General features: G+C 35.6%; 1 long non-coding RNA gene across 2 annotated transcripts in view; it reads left to right on the forward strand.

The window, feature by feature from the left end:
- The window catches only part of LOC126815579 (uncharacterized), a 40402-nt gene extending 27120 nt beyond the window's left edge, over window positions 1-13282 (forward strand). For both annotated transcript variants that reach the window (XR_007677990.2, XR_007677991.1), the window contains exons 3-4: window positions 2630-2809; window positions 11171-13282. This is a non-coding gene — a long non-coding RNA (uncharacterized LOC126815579). The remainder of the gene's footprint in view (window positions 1-2629; window positions 2810-11170) is intronic.
- Window positions 13283-19367: the final 6085 nt, after the last annotated feature.

Genomic DNA, 19367 nt, shown 5'->3' on the forward strand with positions numbered 1-19367 from the left:
TTTGATAAGATTTTATTTTTGTTGGGTGTGATCTGAAATCGCTTTTTTTTCATTTCACCTGAAAAACAGTGATAGAATAATTCGCTTTTCACAACCTCGTGTCCATGAAAATAAGAAGAGACACCTTCAGTACCCACCCTGAAAAATACCACAAGTATTTGCCCATTGTAGTGTCACAACTTTTAGGTTAATCCTTAATATTTTAGACTATAAAACGTTTATAATTGAATGCAATAGGAAACTGTCTTATAAGGTTTTATCAGATGATATCTCTTTGTAAAATGTGTATGCATATTTCATAACCTTTATCTTTCCATAAATAATGAATATAAAAAGACACATACAGTTTCTAGGTATACTCAATGCAAGTAAAGAATAAAGAGGCGAATGATACACGCCTCCGTAGAAAAAAAGGTATTTACACTGAGTGATCGTTAATAATGGGTAAGGTTTTAACAGCAGCCCAAAACCTGTCTTAAAAGAAATTCGCTTATCACGATGTTCTTCATTGACGGCATGCCGAAACATGTCCGTATCGTAGATAATGGGGACGTTATAGACACTTTCTATCTATATCCTATGTTCTCAAGTCTACCGCTACTGACCTGTGACCGTCAACAACGATGAAGATATCTGTAACACTAGACCCACTCAAACACAGTAAAAAAAAATCCTAGCTCTTCAGCTGATCGAGGGAAAAGAGATAACCCCTCTTCAACATCAAATCTCTATTGATAAAGTTAAGGGCGTGGTATTGTCCCACAAATAAGAAGTTATTAAGGTACAGATCTGATTCTTTCTTATGGCATAGAAATAAAGTAACGGCTCATTGGTGTTCAGGAAAGAAATCCCCTTAATTATTGTATGATGATAATTATCTACTTTACTATCGATACTCAAAATTTCGGAGAGCTAACAATAGCACGAAAAAGAATGATAGTTAGCCGTGACAAGTTAGATTGCCAAATCCAAAATATTCACCCGTATTTTGCTTGAACAGTTGCTTATTTATTGTAGGTTAGATGGTTTAGTGGTTTAACGCGTGTGCGTGAAATCACACAAGGTCTGTCAATATCATTGAGTCAAGTGGCGTGGTTTCGATTCCCCACTTGAACGTGGCAAGGAGTAGGGTGGCCTGCCCAACCACCTACTTTTACTTGAATTATTGCAATAAAATTGAAATATATTTTCGTGTCCCGAAGTCACCTAGTTTGTGTGGAGTGTACGCTAACACCCCCCCCCCCCTCTCGCTCTCTCTGCCTGTACTTCTGTCTCTCTCTCTCTTTGCTTATTTATTACGTACTTTGATATTCCTGTGGTATCATTAGAATCATGGGTAATATGGGTAGATAAGACACGATAATACGATCCGCTGACATTTAAATCTGTAGGTTATTTCATTTGGTGGGAGCCGCCGAGGTGGCTTGTTGATTAAGACACTGGCTCGCTAACCAGCAGGTTTCGGTTTCGCTCCCAGTGTTGGCCGAAAAAGTTCCTCGGGTTTTTTCGGCGTGGTTCACCTCGTCAGTGATGCAGGACGGAGTGACTGGCAAGGAACAGGTTCTATGACCAACCGAAGTCCCGTGTTCACGTGGACATGCACGTAAGAGAACAGTTCATTAACCCAGTCGGTGAAGAAAAGTAGAATGTTAAACCCCAATCCATTTAATTTCATTTCATATAATATATGCTTATTCTAAAAACATCTTTTATGTTAAACACATTAAAAACCGCCCATTTCTTATATCGGACATTTTCATTTTCTAATGTAAACAAGAATTGAGAATAGAGCTCATATTGTTATAAATAAGATCAGTGTTGTTTACTATAGGTTTCAGTCAATATTGTATACTGATGAAAATATATTAATAACATAGATATTACATACAATAAACAACACGTTATCGGATTTGAAATCTTTCATTTTTATATTTTTGATATTTGTTTATATAAATCTTCTTTATAGTGGAATAAATGCAGTTAAACTAATATCTCCATTAAGGTCATAACAATGACATCTCAAATTTAAATTAATGCTATAGTTTTGTGAGCTATTTTTTATTCATTTATCGTGGAGACTGGTGTCGTGCATTAGTTGGTTGTAAAGTTAATCTTAACTTTGTTTAGCTATAAATAAATGCATGTGATTAGGACATTTATCGTTTTGTTTCATCATTAATATATGTAATAAATAAAGAAATCGTTAATCAATAGTGTCAGAAATGAGCGTCATTAGTAGAATATTGTAGAGCAATTACGTAAGTTCTAATATAAGGATGATAATGAAGACGTTACGAATGGAGAAGCGTTCCTCATTATCATTTATTCAGATTGCCTAACAAACTCACTATGCCCACACAACGAAATGCATGGATTTTATGTCAATCAATTAAATCAAATTATTGAATAGTCTGACTGTCTGTGATTCACCCACCGTGCTGTCATAATCAAAGTTTGTGCAGACGACCCACAGAATTTGCTTCGTCACGTGATGGGATAGGGATGCCCAAACAAAGACCATCTCTATGGTTACTATAGATACGCCCCAAACAAATGAACAAAGAAAACACTGAGTTCACTTTGTTGTAAATTAATTTCGGATTCAATTCTAGGATCTTTTATTTTTCAGGATTGTAGAAGGATGATTTGCCATCGACGTGACATTAATAGTTTTTTCCTCGGCAAAATTGGTGGATTTTGTTTTTATATTGGAAATGGTCGTGCTACTTTGGAATTATTTCCTTAATTTGGCGGGAAGTGAAGCGGTGTCACGTGCTGTTTCTTTAGGAGTCATTGGGTGAATATAGGAGTGAGTAATAAGCTTTCATACTCTTTTATTCTCTTCTGTCTTAAGACGTGATCAGCGATGACAAAAGCGCTCCTCTAGACTACATTGTCTTTGTTGTGATATCCGATTTGCCTTTGGGAAGTTTATTTCTATATTTTGGTTGTATATTAAATGCGATCTTTGAAGTTAAAACGTTTATATCTCGCATTGGATAGACAACAAATCGTAGGCATAATTTATGAAGATAATGGATTAATCACAATAAATATTTCCCTATAATATAATATGTAATTATTCATAACATGCACACGTCTTCATTAAAAGCTTTAGAAATTATGGATAAGCTAACTAATCATTTCTTATCTATTAGTAATTTATAAATCCATATCAATCCAATATTGGGGTACAATTATGACCAGGTGGGTTGAGGACTATGGAGCCGAATTCATGACATACGTAATTCACACTCTTTAACCAGAAAGGTGTATATGCTTCAATGCATGCACCTTCTTTCTTACATATAGTAAATGGGATATTTGCGCATATGAAAATACTACTTCATATTTTAATAAGGAAAGGCAAAGCATGAATAAGCCATTTGAAAACGAAAACTCTGCTACTAATTGAAGGGATGTAGGATGGTAGTGTATGGGTAAGCGGGGGGGGGGGGGTGATGCAACTTGGTGTAAAGTTTTCATTACATGACTATGTTCGATAACTACCATGTCCTGCTTAGTTTATGCTGTTCTATAATTTTAGTAATAATGTGGAAAATGTATTTCGTGTAAACATTGTATTAGATTATTTGTTGGGTCGTAAAATATCAACTAGTTGGACATAATGTATACAATAAACTGTCAAATATATAAATTGATAGATAAAAATCGTAAGCCCCGATACATGTTTTATTGAAAAAATTGTGTCGTTTCCCAACAGACAAGTAATATAACACGGCTACCTCATTTTATAAGTCTGAAACTACAATATATATCGACAGACAGAGATAAAATGATATAAAAAAACCTTTTATATCTGAGCTAGGATTAAAGCTTTTTACATAATTACGTCATAACAACTGCTAATATGATATGTAAGTAAGTGTTATAAAAAGCAAAATAAATGTATGGAAATCTCACGCAAATAAACATCATGACTCTTCTCCAGACTTTTTATTTTGACTAATGGCAGCTCCACGTCAGTACACCCGCCGTATCTTCCCCCTTTAACCAAGACAAAGAGGTTGTTCTGTTTCTAGAAGTTAGAATATAATGTATTATTAGAGCATCATTGTCAGTAATATCCACTAGTTAATGCACTGCTCTATAATGACTTAAGGATTTTTAGAAAAGATAAACTGAGTTTCCAAATTAAGCAATCGAGATAATTTTTTCATCTCAGTTTATATTTTTGAAGAAATAAGTCAAGATTTATAATAAAGCTGTCGCATTAAAGATAGTGGATTCTATGGGTCCGACAAAAACCTCACAGTCCACATCATGAGTTACAGTGACATGTTGTATCAAAGAAAATATTCAAAAATGTTCATAGTTCAATTTTCACGGTTAAAAATCTAAAATAAAATGTAATAACCTTAGGTATTGAACTTTGAATGTCATTTTCTGAGCTATTGAAACATCGGATGTCCTTAGTTCTCAACTATTGAAACACCGAATGCCATTTTCACAACTATCGAAACATCGAATGTCATTTTCAATTTTCTCAAGTATTGAAACATCGAATATCGTTTTCTCATATTGAAAGTTTTGGTGGGTTTTTAGATTTATGTACAGTTCCACATAAATCGTGAACTAATACCATTAAATGGTCACATATACATTTGATTAATAACTTTACAATATTAGAATATGTCATTTAAAATATCAACATAGGCAGGTAACTAATAGGTAAGATGTATATAATGCATGAGAGATAAAAATGATCATTTTATCATCTTTAACTTTCACCGTATCTGACAACTAGTCTATCAGGTAACATACGTTCTCGCCATGGTGTCATAAAAAATGGCTTTCGTACTGCGATATTCTGCTATGTAAATACACTAGAACGTGTGAGACGAGGAATTTTGATATCCAGTAAACCTCTCTAACACCTCTTTTACACGATATAAGTCGGCTTGATGAACAGTGGTCATAAAGTTATCTCTATATAGTTATAGTTTTTCTTTTCAACATGCCATATTATTTTTCATGACACGAATATAAATTTTACAAAAAAAAATATTTAACATTCTTCATACACATACGCGCATTTTTATTAAGAGAGAGAGAAAGAGAGAGAGAGGGGGGGGGGTGGCGGACCTACAATCCTTCCATATGGCTCAACTGAGAGAGGTTCGACAACTAAAAGAGAACTACATGTACTTAAATTAAGATACAATCGAAATTTTAAGAAATACTGCAATTCGATTGGCTGACCAATATGCAAATTGGATATATGCAAATTGATTTTACTGGTCAGCCAATCGAATTGCAGTATTTCTTAAAATTTCGATTGTATCTTAGTTTAAGTTATGGTGAATAAGGGCCCTGGTTCAAAATTAGGACATAGGTATCTCATAAAACACATAAGAATACTTTTTTTCTCTAAGGCCATTTTTAAGCAGATTGATATTTTCAATAAATAAGATTATTTTCGGCGTACTTCTATATTCAGATTGGTCACATTATAGGTCTGAATAAACCACAAATTAGATTACTTTACATTTGTATTGCGCCTGTACGTTAGCACTCTTCATAGTTTATTGGGATTGCGTGTTTCTTAGAGAAGAGAAATTTTAATGGAACGCAACACTGACGTCAATTATACTCTTACTGGCGACAACGGTTCCGAGATGTCTGTCTTTAAATTCTCTTACCGTATAAAACTTTCCAATTATACTGACTGAATATCATCTTAAACCAAGTTTGAATGGTAATACACCAGCAATCTTAGTCAGTAAAATGTAAATCAATGCCTGATCATGATTTATATCCTTGTAATAATTTGAACAATGATCTCCAGTGGCTTATATGAGAAATATTATCTTTAAAACATTTGCAATTCTTGGCCGTCACATTTTATATAATATATACCCACTCTAATCTCCCAAATTAAAAAAAAACCTAACCCCTATGCCCCCCCCCCCTTCTCTCTCTCTCTCTCTCTCTCTAAATAAAAAAAATAATAACCCCTACGTCCCGCAATAAGTAATGATGGATATATTTACTCCCACAAAATATCCTCTACATTGTAATTAAAAATAACCATATGGAATAACAATTACTTAGCTTTTATTATAGCGAGGTTTCATCTAGGCTTCTCTAGGCTTCACCAGGCAATGTTCTTTTATATAATTGGCATTAAAAGTTTTGGAAATTCGATTTGAAGTATATTGAGAAATGTAATAAGCGCGTTTGATATAATAAATTGTCAATATATCAAACAATGTGTGTGACGTATAACAGGTGTAGAATTCGTTCAACACATATTTCGTTATTTCATGGAATTTTGTTTATTTTCGTCTTTGCTTCTGTATTTGGGTTGGAATAATGAACGTAATGCTTGTATGTCTATGTTTTCCCATGATTCACCTACTAAAAGGTTGGATTTAATGGCTTATCGCTTATGTGCTACATTTGGCTCCTCCTAAAAACTTTTGTCCATGAGGAATACAGAAGGTGCTAAAACCTCATGACAGATCTGGTCGAGATCTAAATGCTCTGAATAGATCTATGGAGTAGCGTTAAAACAAAGCAACTTTTCAAGCCAATGATATCGCTGAAGTAGCCGAAGGCCACATCACAAATGCCAATAAATGACTGGCTTTGTTCACTGTTTGCTGTAAGGAGTAATAATTTTCTGGTAATTATAGCCCTAAATAATAACAGTTTTTCTTTCTTGGCCCCTTATCATTGCCTCGCACAATACCATTTAATCCCCTAACTTACGTAAGACTATTTTCTATTATTAAGCCGGTGTATAGATAATAACACTGGCCATTCACGAGAGATCTTCACACGAATTATTACCCTAATACTTCTAGATTAATGTCTTATTGGACCGGGATGATAAAAAACAATGTTTGTTCTGTGGAAGCGTGCTAGTAGTCTGTTGGTCGTATTATAACACATGGAATTCGCGGGGGTATTATCTTCATAAAAAGGTGATACCTATATTGAGTCCATGCACATAAAAAGACAGGACACCAATAGTAGCTTCACTGTTCGACCTAGTATCTCATGAAGACATCGTATAGTAATGATATCTCTGTGTACCCCTTCATATAAATTAGGATGTAAAATGGAGATAGTCACAATGAACTGGTAAGAAAAGTTATCTGCACACTAATAATAATTCAATAATTGATTATAGATAATAATATGTTTAATTGAATGTTTCAAAGATGTGGGGTTTAAACGCGAGTAACACGCGATCCATATGCGAAACCGTTTTCATTTTAAGGAAATATTTCATTTCATTAGACCACAAACCAAGAACTATGTTTTATGAACGTATTGTATGGCGTATTTGTTGTCTTACAATTACTGCAGGCTTTGTGTAAATTCGTTACTGGTAGAATGGGCTACTGCAAACGAGATATATTCATTTTATATTTTACTATAAGAAAAAAAGTCCGACATCCCAACAGTATTTTTGTAAATTTGTGATCTAGAGAATGCTGAAAATGGGATATATTCATTTTACATTTTAATATAAGAAGGAATTCAAACATCTCACAATATTTTTTACTGTCAATTATTAAAGTGAAAGTGAACAGTCGGTAATGCCAGAGGCTTCATTGTTAGATCCCCACAGTCACACTAAACATGGCTGGTTAAACCAAACGTGACACAACCTTCAAAATAACATTTGAAGGTCTATAACATGATTTTGTTAGACAGGAAACGTTTTTGTTGACTTTTCACTTTGAGAGAAAAAAATAGTAATAAGAGTTATTTCCCTTGGATTTGTTGACCCCCCTGCACGTTTACGATTGGTCGAAATTGACCTTAATTTGCAAAGTTCATGACCCCTGACAATATCAGAGAAGGAAAGTAGGACACTAAATGACAAACGGGCAGGTGAGATTTTTTATTTATAAAAGTAAGATATTGTGAATGTCGACTGAAAATACGGACTTTTTGAAATTAATACTGCGAGAGTTTATAGTCTTGTCAGAAGCTAGATGTTAGCCATTCTTCCCCGGATAACATTTTTTTCTAAATACACAGGTACAAGTGAATGGGTTAGCGCTTTATTACATCGCTTCACTCACCACGTGGCATGTTAAGATTATTTAACGTTATTACAAGTGGGTAATTGAAGAGAGATGACAAGGTATTCTGGTACATTTTTGTTCGTTTGAGAAAGGAGGCGTATCGACCTACCTTTCTCAAAAATATTATACAACATTCTTATGCGTGCATGTACCAATGGGCATTTCTTGTTTACTTTACGGAGACCCAATTTCGAAGCTTTAGGAAGTGATGTAGAAAATATTTCCCTCCGGCTTAATTCTAGCAACGCCCCATTTTGAACATTCGAATTTCAGGTCACGTTTTTTAGAACACCCACTGTATTTCCTTAACGTAGGCCTACTGACTACATTACAGCGATATATATTTTAAAGTTAGTTTATATCAGATTGGATTATGTGTTTGTCAAAACAGTTTTGAACTCAATTATCTAATAGTTTGCCTTCTAAATAATTATATAGTCTTCGTTATTACCATACAATTCGTCAATTGTATGAAACCAACACGTATAATTTCTGTCATGCTCAGCCATATTGAGATTCGAGGAGTATGGTGGCGTATTCCATTTCAAATCAATAAATTAACACTGTTCTCTATTCAGAAATACCATTGTCGGCTTAAATGTTCGATTTTACTGATATCAAATATACTACAGTAGCAGATGTCCATAAGAAACGCGCGTTAGAATAGCAGACGACAGTCCAGATGGCGCTTGGGGTCATGTGTTTGAACTGGGAACAACACTTTTGCATTGGTCATGGTGTAGAACTAATGTCGATGACCAGGACAATCATTATACCGTGTATAAATAGAGATACTGTAATTAGAATCATATAATATAAATCTCAAGCATTCGGCTTAATTTTCTCATTTGAAGTTATTATGTAAGTTAAACTTAGAATGAATGGAATCTCAAAACACAAATAATTAGTACTGCGTTTCAAAAAACGTTATTCATTTCACAGTACATTATTAGAGTTGGTGCACATTACATACATGTACACGTATACAATTATTTTTGTTAAAAGCCAATACTTGATTTGATATCTGTTGTTTATTCTCTTGCAATGTCTGTGTAATTTATGTCTTGTCCTCGGATTTTGTGGTTCTTACAGTTGAAAGACAAGGGAAAGAATAACGTTTATTGAAGTTATTTCTAAACCTATTTTGCCAAGGGTCATTTGGTTGTTCTGATATTCCATTTTTATTTAAAACAGAAAACTGAATACGATAGCAGTGTTAATATACGATAGTAAATATAGTTTAATAACTATTAGAAAACTCTTAAGTGTTGTATAAACAGTTATACATTTATCTACTAATCCCCCCAATATCACCTTCCATTGTTTCTTTGAATATCGAAGTGGGAAACTTGTCGTTTAAGAAGATAAATACTCGTCGAAGTTCATTTTAAAATGGTAATTTGTCATTGTATATGGTATAACTACTAGTGACTGTAAACAAGTTAGTATTAGCAATATTGTAATGTTATCAATAAAAGTAAACATTCAAAAAGAAAACTACAGCTCAATTTATCTATAAATGCTCCTCGTTTTCTTGTCATGCTACTCGAGAAAGGTGATAATAATGAAGTAGTGCTAAACATGTCGAGACGAACATTAAGAGACATAGATTAGATACATGGACGCGGTTCTAAAGGCTACTATCTGGTAGTCGTGCGCACAACGTTTTCACTTGTCAGCTTCCTCGACCCTCTTGAGCTCCCGAATGATAACTTGTTGTCCTACCGTTTCGTAGTTACATGTATTTGTAGTGGAAATACTTTAGAGATAATAAAAAAGTTTGTTATAGAGAATTGATATTTTGAATACACTAAATAATCAATAATATATCATTTCGGCGTGTAATAAGCCAACATAGGATTAACATCTGTGAATATATTATGTAAATATATCGAATAAAAATCGAGGTATATTCGGTGTATATATCGGTACTTTAATGTAGTGGAGTACAAAGAGTGTGGTTGGGGCAGAGGGATTAAGGGCCGGGGGGGGGGGGCACCATTCAAGGATTGGGCGGGGGGAGGGGGAGGGGAATCCAATCAAGGAGTAAAATTAATATTAATTTGTTTGAAATTATGGCTGTGAATTAGAATACAAAGTTAATCTCATCTGTTTTTACTTAATTAAAATGTCGACCTGTCACAAACTTATACGTACTAGGACATACTTAAGTATTATTGCGGGCACACGTTTAAAGAGTTAGGCCCGTACATCACCGACCGAACCTCTGCATTTCACTCCTTTAATGTAATTATGAACAATAATTAGAAATCTACTGAAGTAGAAATCTATAAATTAGACTTCTTGTATAATAATGTACACGGAGAAGATTTTAAAGGAGAGCAAATGTGCAGGAAATTAGAACAACAGTTCCTGTAGAAGAGCGAAGTGTTCCTCATTATAATTAAATAATTTGTTTATCTTTTCCTCATATTACACCCATTTACTTTTCCTAATGCGATAATATGAATAGACTATATTGTTTCATAGTTCCTTCAATAATAAAACGTTATTTAGAATAAATATGCTACATCAACGTTACATTTGTAAAGTTACATTTAAACATAAACATACATTATGCAAAAGCTAAATCTGCCTACTGTAGGTCTTTTATGGGGCCTAAATGTTATATAAACTATTAATTAGACATGTATTAACATGCCCAGACCACAATCAACTCTCGATGCCGTCTGATGGGTCCGATTTTCTTTAGATTTGAATTCGATTTACAGTTCAACGGCCGTTCATGATTAACCGTAAAATTGGACAATCGTAACAACGGTAACAATGCCAATCGGGACTACAGTGTTTATATAATTAGTATTTCTCCGCTCAGAGTGGAATAATTTGACTGAAATTTTCAGCATATACCCGTTTCATTATATATTTTTTTTTAACTATTATAGTCAGGACTGTCAGCTCTTTATCTAATCTTCCAGTTCTTTATCTAACCAGTTTTCTAATCCTAGATAAAAAAAAAAAAAAAAATTTTTTTTTTGGGGGGGGGGGGGTGTACATAGCACGCCAGGTATTCAATCGTTATGGTTATCTTTGTCTTCTTGCTAAAACAGAATGTTTACATTTGTTTAATTTTATATTTTCAGGTTGTAAAAGAGCGACAGAAGATTTTTACAGACCCTTATCATTTCTTCGTCCACATTTTGTGTTTGAAAGATGTGAGATTGTGTGTAATTGATATATACATGTGTCTGTATATAGTGAATGTTTGCATGGTTGTTACATGTAGATACAATTGATAATTAATGTTTGCATGGTTGTTGCAGTTGATAGTGAATGTCTGCATGATTGTAACTACATGACTGTTATAGTTGATAATGAATGTTTGTATGGTTGTAACAACATGGTTGTTACAGTTGATAATGAATGTTAGCATGGTTGTAACTATATGTATGTAGATACAGTTATGCACGTTGTCATTGCTGTAAGTATGTATGCATGTGATTGTACGCGGTATGTGTTGAATATGTTTTTGCATGATGTATGAGCTTGTATACTAGAATGTTTGTGTATTGTGGTAGATTGCATGTTTAGCGAGAATATCTGACGAAACGCCAGATATAATCAGAATGTAATTAATCCAAAATCGAACAATTGCATGAATTTGGCGTTGTTCCATGGCATGACATACAGTGATATGAGTTTAGAACTTGCACGTGAATGACTAAAATCAACTAGTTGTTAACTTATACCTAAACAATTTAATTTATTGCAGTTGTTTTACTCCCCTTCTTCAATGAATCAAGAAAATATTACCTCTGCCGATAAACGCATTGAAAGCACGGGGTGTATGTATATATATATATATATATATATATATAGAGAGAGAGAGAGAGAGAGAGTAATCTCCCTTTACGGTATTAGTACGTTCTCATAAATTTGTTATACACACTTTAAAAGCTGATACTCTAATAACTTAATGTAAAAATATACGTACATGGAAATTAAGATGTATTAATTACAAAAGTTACCAATGCTGATATATGTTAAATATTTAGATTTCAATTTCAGGCGCAAAACGGGCGATACTCTTAGATAGACAAAGGGGGGTTGGATGGCCGAATGGTTAGCGCGAGCGCGTTGTATCATAAGGTCTGTCATTGAGTCAACTGGCGTGATTTCGATTCCCCGGTGTGACAGGGGTAGGGTCGCCTGTCCAACCTCGTGGATTTTCTCCGGGTCCTCCGATTTCCTCCCACTGCTAAAGACCCCGCCGCGCACGCGAATTATTGAAATAAAATTGAACCATATGTTAGTCCCGGAATGACCTAGTTTGTGTCGAGTGGACGTTAAACCCCATTTCTCTCTCTCTCTCTCTCTTTAGATAGACAAGTCCTACCAGAAGATAACCTGCACTTAAAGCTGAATAAAAACCAACTGGATGTACAGAGTGGTGTACAATGTTCTGACAACAAGGGAGATGATAACTTTCACTTATTTCACGTTTCCTTGTCACTTGTTCGTCTCGTCTGATATATAGAACTGGACGGAGAACTGATAAGGGCCTGTGGGTGAGCTTACAGCATTTTGCACACATTTTCATTTTCGTTTTTCCAAAGGTACGTTCGTGTAAAGAGGATAAATGTGTCTCTCCTTAATACATTAATTTGAAAACGTTTCACGTTTCCTTGTCACTTGTTCGTCTGGTCTGTTATATAGAACTGGACGGAGAACTGATAAGGGCTTGTGGGTGACAAACCAGCCATTTGCATATTGCTATAGACATTAATATACCTCAAATATAAAGTTGCTAGTGATTGTTATCCATAAAGTTGTGTTTGTGTTTTATAAATGTTTTCCTATCACTAAATGCCTTACAAACAATAACTCAAATATGTGATAAAGTAATGTCAGTTAGATTTGAGTTTAGAACAGCTTTTAATTGAAAGTCATTTAAAGTATTTATTTCAACTGCCTTGTTATAATCAGAATAATTTGATGTTTTTTTACAGTGGAGGGTGGGGTAACCTTATTATTTCAATTAGATATTTCAGTATTTGAATTCCAGCATTGAGAAGCAGCCTGATTCTGACTGGGATTATAACGACAATGATTAATTTCTAGATGACCCGACACTATTATTATCATTTATATAAAGAATATTAAATAAATTTGTATAATGTAAACTCGTTATATAATTTGATTAATAACCTGGGATGTTCAAAATACTGTAATAAAGCTAAAGTACTTTTTCAAAAACCCAAATAGCTCTTGTTTGTTTTCTTGTAATAAACGTGAGAGAGAAGTGAGATATAAAGTCCACTCGACACAAATTAGGTCATTTTTCGACTAACCTTAACTACAAATTTATTTCAATAATTCGTTGTGCAGATGACTGAGAGAGAGAGAGAAATGGGGTTTAACGTCCACTCGACACAAACTAGGTCATTTCGGGACTAACACATGGTTCAATTTTATTTCAATAATTCGCTTCTGTGTAGGGGTCTTTAGCAGTGGGCGGAAACCGGAGGACTCGGAGAAAACCCACGAGGCGACCCTACTCCTTGTCACGTACAACCGGGGAATCGAAACCCCGCCAGTTGACTCAATGACAGAAGGTATGATACAGCGCAGCACGCACGTGCTAACCATTCGACCATCCACCCCCCCTCCCCTCCCCTGTGCAGATGACAGTATTCCTTGTCACTTACAAACTCGGGATCCAAACATGGCCACTTGACTCTCTGACAGACCCTATGATCTAACACGCACCACTAGGCTACCCCAATAAATAAGTTTCCGGGGTATTGACCGGTCGGATAACGATATCCCGTAGGAACGCACTACAAATTGCGTTCAAGACATGGGACCCGAAATTTTTCCCTTAAGGTCCCCCAATGAATAATACCACCAGAAAATGTTTTGAAGAGGAATTAGTCCTGCATCGGGTTTACAAGATGATAAAGTTAAAAGGTGAATAACAACGACATTTACTAATCGAAAATTCTGATACTCAATGGGATTCATCAACCAATGAACAATTCCACACATGAGGACTCTTCCTGTATCGCATTCACATGTTTTACTCAAACACGTTCACAATTTACGGTCCTCGATATAAAATCCCTGTGCCACCATTGTCATATGATCTTTACGAAATTTATAGGTTGTTCGGTTCGATACAAGAACGATCCATAATGAATCTTTAGAAAATTGTAATTGCCTTACCTCTTCATTCAATATGTGATGCCCACAAAGGCTATTGGAGGGGGGGGGGGGGGGTAACGTCTACTAGACATAAACCAGGCAATTTCATTACCAACACATGGTTCAGTTTTATTTCAATAGTTCGGTTGCGCGTATTGGTCTTTAGCAGTTTAAGGAAACCGAAGGACCCGGAGAGAACCCACAAAGTTGGACAAGTTACCCCCCCCCCCCCCTTGTCACTCAGACTGGGAATTGAAACCACGCCACTTGATTCAATGACAGACTCTATGATATAAAGCGCATGTTTTTATTCTCTAAAATTTGAATGTAGCCTATTTGTAAAAAAAAATGACTTGTGAAAACCCTTTGAGCCGCAATTATTGACTCTGTTATTTACACAATACGAATATCAATTTAATAGGCCGAAGACGTAGATTAAACAAAGATTCAACAACTTACCAGTTAAACTTCTGGAGTTATGTCCCTTGATTATAAAACGGGTGTAATTCGAAACAAAAGACACAATCATTTATGGAAATGAAATGAAATTGGGTTTAACGTCCTACTGTTCTGCCCCGGACTGGGCTAATGAAGACGGGCATACGCCATACAGTGTGCTATGAGGGAAATTTTACCGGACGGCCTACTCTTATATCGAATGCCAACTGTCAAGGGATCTTTTATGTGCACGCCAATGTTTACACGGGACCTCGGTGTTTCGTCCATTCCAAACAACTAAACAGCTGTCCTTATCAGACCCTCCGTCCTGCATCACTGACAAGAGGGGGGCCACGCCGGAAAATCTGGGTGAACTTTCTCGGCCAATGCAGGGATCGAACACCCGACCTGCAGGCTAGCGAGACAACCCCCCCCCCCCTCCAATCATTTATGGAATACAATCGCTGGTTTGTTACATACATAAAGTGGCGGCGCCGCCGGTGGTTGGAGGGGGCAAAGCTGGGGCAAAGTCCAAGGTTAAGGAGGCAAAGGCACGAGCTTCAACTACTGGTGTGTGTGGGGGGGGGGGCTCCAGAAATTTTAGAAAAACAGGCTGGCGGAAATGCAGCCTGGCATTATTTAAGGCACTGATCTTTGAGATAAAGAGTCAAACGACCTAACCTCGACGAAGCCCACTCACGAGCGCCAAAGTAGGGAATTCTTACAAGGGTATTGGGACCTCCCCCAGAAAATTTTGAAAAATAGATTGTCGGAAATGCTGTCTGACAGTATTTAGGCACCGAATGTCGAGATAAATAAAGCTGATCAGATACCGTCTGTCGCCTGATCACTAGTCTATCCGACCCCACAGAGGAAAGTGTCAAATGAACGGACTTGCGAACCTCAACGAAGCCCCCGAAAATTTGAAAAGTAGACTGCCGGAAATGCAGTCTGGCAGTATTTCAGGCACTGATACTGATCGTCGAGATAAATAGAGCTTACCAGATACCACCTGTCGCCAAATCACTAGTTTATCCGACCAGAGAGGAAAGTGTCAAACGGACGGAGTGAGCTGACCAGATACTGTTCGTCGCCAAATCACCAGCTTATCCGAACAGAGAGGGACATGTCAAAAGAACGGAGTGAGTGTATCAAGTGAATGCATATTCTCGCCGCTTTGAACCTATATACCCAAAAATTTTGAGAATCGTATAAAGCACTTCTCAAGTGGTTCCCGTGTTATTGTTTATGTAGGTTTACAGCAGAATGGATGGGCTTGGTAAGAAATCACTCAGACTCTACAACATGCAAGTCTATGACTGAGTGGGGATGTGGGATTTAATCACCGTAGAAGGTATTGATTACCGAAACGTATCACAAGTAATTTTTTTTTATTTTCCAAAATAATTGGGGAGGGGGGGAGGGCAAACAGAGGGCAGCCGCCACTGCATACATATAGGACGAAATTTCGATACGCGCTCTCTTATTATACTAACGTATAGTTCCTGACTAACTAACATATTCACTCATGGAGAGTGTATATGGACTAAGGGAGGAAACTACATTTTGTTGCCGAAAATAATGTATCCAATGTGTTAAGATTGAGGAATCCTACCTCTTCCAATCAAACAAATGTGTCCATTTATATCGCACCAAATCATATACAAAAGTTCTTTGGTGTGAAGTTTTTGTTAATTTTTGTAATGAATTTTGAAAAGATGAGATTTTGAATGGTATTTTAAGTCTTAACAAGCCAACAGTGAGGCTGATGTCCCCCGCCGAAATAGGAAAATAATTAGAGGACACATATAAATTTATCACAAATTATCTTTTACAAAGTATTGAACAATCAAACAGTATATCTTTAATAATTAGAGGACACATATAAATTTATCACAAATTATCTTTTACAAAGTATTGAACAATCAAACAGTATATCTTTACTTATAGTCTAAGCATACAATGTTTTTGATGGAATAATTATAGCATATTAAGGGGAAAACATGCTCTATGCCTACAGATCTAGAGTTTGGTTGTATCAACGGGTCTATTTTCCATCTTGCTGCAAGTTGTGCAAAGTTCACTGTTTTCTTTCTGTCATTAAATGTCAATTCATTATTGCATACTACATATTTAATTAATTTATAATAGTTTCTTTTTCAATTTGTTTTTTCCATTTATTTGTTTATTTACCTTGCCTATATTCATTGTATTGGATTGTATTGGAATTGCTCAATTGATGCTTTTATCAATACCTGGTTATAATATTATGACATGTAATGTGGCAAGTTGAGTCGGGACATGTAGGCTATAATGTAACCTAAATGTATACATAAGTGGATTTCGTTTCATTTTTTTCGAAAATATTGTACAGATAAAAGAGGAGGAATTACAGGGGTAATACATTGGAAAGCTTCTTCAAGAACTAAAGCATAAACTATATAAACGAGCTTATAAAAAGGAAAAGTTTGTATAAAGACGTTTCGTTTGCACAACTGGGTGATGATAAATCACGTTTTGTCTTTCTAGCAGACGACACCGTTTTACGGCTCTGCTTACCCTAAGCGGAAAATGCTCATCTTCGAACTCCATCAAGGCATTGACCTAATCAACACATACACCAAGTTTGAACATTCTAGCTCAATTAGGAAGAGAGTTATCGTGCCCCAAAGTATCAACCAATCAAATTGCTTATCTCTGCTTACCCTAAGCGGAAAATGCTCATCTTCGAACTCCATCAAGGCATTGACCTAATAAACACATACACCAAGTTTGAACATTCTAGCTCAATTAAAAGTTATCGTGTCCCAAAGCATCAACCAATCAAATTGCTTATCTCTGCTTACCCTAAGCGGAAAATGCTCATCTTCGAACTCCATCAAGGCATTGACCTAATCAACACATACACTAAGTTTGAACATTCTAGCCCAATTAGGAAGAGAGTTATCGTGTCCCAAAGCATCAACCAATCAAATTGCTTATCTCTGCTTACCCTAAGCGGAAAATGCTCATCTTCGAACTCCATCAAGGCATTGACCTAATAAACACATACACCAAGTTTGAACATTCTAGCTCAATTAGGAAGAGAGTTATTGTGTCCCAAAAAGTGTGACGGACAGACAGACGGGCAGACAGACAGACGGACGAACCCATTTTAATAGTCCCCTGCTTTCTTCGAAAGGCGGGGGACAAAAAAGGTTTAAATGGAAGTCAATTTCATTTTCTCGCAGCGGGCATCAACAAATGCTGACAAGAGGTTTTAATGGTATTGTTTTGTTGGTAGAACTACCCATACAAATTAAATTTTGTACTATTTAGCAGAAACTAGTATGGTCAGTTCCCATGAAATGACAACACAAAAGCAACCATTAAAGAAGTGGATTTATGCACTGATAATACATAATGTCCCCAGTGTTGGTAATATTTTTCCACATCGGGCATCAGCAAATGCTGAACGGAGACGTTGATGGTATTGTCTTGTTGGTAGTGTGTAATTACGCATACAAGTTAGGTTTCATCCAATTTAGCATGAAATTATTATGGCCAGTTTAAATGAATTGATAATACAAAAGCTACTATTAACGAGAATGGATTTAGGCACTATTAACATACTACATGTCCCATGTCCTTGGTAATATATATAATGTCAAAGAGGTTTTTGTTATATCGGGCAATTGTCCAGAAATGGAATTGAAATGTATCAATAGCAATTATAGCTATCTTTTGTAGTTACAGCCAGTGTAAACAGAATGAGTACTTTGATACAATATGGTTATTTTATAAACATCAAGATTTATACAATTCATTAATATTGAGAATTTCTATTTGAGGGATGAAATTGTATCACCGTAAAGGTATTAAAGGTATTGTATCATGTTATTTTACATCCATATATAGAGCTGCGAGTAAGAAAAACCTTTTAATGATTATTGGATAATATCCTTTGATGGTAAGTTTTGAAAATATTAATGTTTTTTTTTTAAGAAATGCTTTCAACCAGGAAACATTTTAGATGTGCCAATGAAAATAATAATAGGTTGCCAGAAAAAGAAGCATACGCACATAGCAGCTAAGTCGTTTTCGCATATTTAATATTTTGTGGGTAATGGGAACATCACCAAAACACCAAAACAGATAAAGCGTAACAGATAGTGTTCTACCATACGAACTAAATCACCATTCGAATATTTGGCGAATATCAAGCAATTATTCGAATTGTATTTGAATAGTTGCTATTAAAGGAGCTAAATCGCTAACATTTGGGACCTAGAAATTGACAAAAGTGGGTCGCAACGCATATAATGCTGTAATATGAATGTATATAAACTGATTTACATTCAATGGTTTCCGTTTTTACTCCAATTTCAAATCAATTATGTTCGGCGAAATAAGCCAGCAGTCTCAAGCGAGTGCAAATTTCTAGCGTCTGGTTATTCCAGTCTACATACGCCGTTTGATTTGGTGCAATGTGTATAGCCTCGTCCATCGAGTCTCTTGATACAACTGGGGCTGAAGCGCATTATGGTACACGATTCGTGTACCAATGGTAAAATGTTTATTTTGTCTTAAATAATGGATATCAAAAGCCCATCTTTTTCTCGGTAAGATCACAACACGAATGTTGATTTAATTTGACAAATAAATCGTGTTTTCAATGTTGAAGATTTTGGATGATATTGAGTTGGAGACTTAGCTACT

The sequence above is a fragment of the Patella vulgata genome, chromosome 3 (assembly GCF_932274485.2).
Source record: "Patella vulgata chromosome 3, xgPatVulg1.2, whole genome shotgun sequence".
NCBI lineage: Eukaryota > Metazoa > Mollusca > Gastropoda > Patellidae > Patella > Patella vulgata.